The sequence below is a fragment of the Aptenodytes forsteri genome, unplaced genomic scaffold, assembly GCF_000699145.1.
Source record: "Aptenodytes forsteri isolate BGI_AS27 unplaced genomic scaffold, ASM69914v1 Scaffold166, whole genome shotgun sequence".
Classification (NCBI taxonomy): Eukaryota; Metazoa; Chordata; class Aves; order Sphenisciformes; family Spheniscidae; genus Aptenodytes; species Aptenodytes forsteri.
The window spans coordinates 9,111,779-9,112,313 of NW_008796110.1; positions in this window are offsets into that span (position 1 = coordinate 9,111,779).

Sequence of the window (535 nt, forward strand, 5' to 3'; positions counted from 1 at the left end):
AGACCGACACCCACCTCGCTACAACCTCCTTTCAGGTAGTTGTAGAGAGCGCGATGAGGTCCCCTCAGCCTCCTTTTCTGCAGGCTAAACAACCCCAGTTCCCTCAGCCGCTCCGCATAAGACTTGTTCTCCAGACCCCTCACCAGCCTCGTTGCCCTTCTCTGGAAGGGAGGGTTGGTCTTTTTCGGTGGTATCAAGAGAGCCGATAGCTACATGGCTTTTATTCTACCTAAGTCAAAGCAAGGAAATACCAGGCTGTACACCTTGTGGTACCTCAAGGTCAAAGTCCTGGCACATCCCAGATACTTCTGCATTCCTGCCTTCCCCTTCCCCACAGGATGACTGTGCTCTCCCTTCCCGTCTCTCTCTATTCACCATCTCCAAGTCCTCCCTCACTCCACGGCTTCTGCGTCATCTGTATCTGGGTAAACTTTTCCTGCCTCGAGGGGTTCAGTGTCTCTTATTTCCTTTTCCCTCACCATGGCTACTATGATTCCCCCCTCTCTCATCCTTCTCCCCTTCTCTTTCACAGACT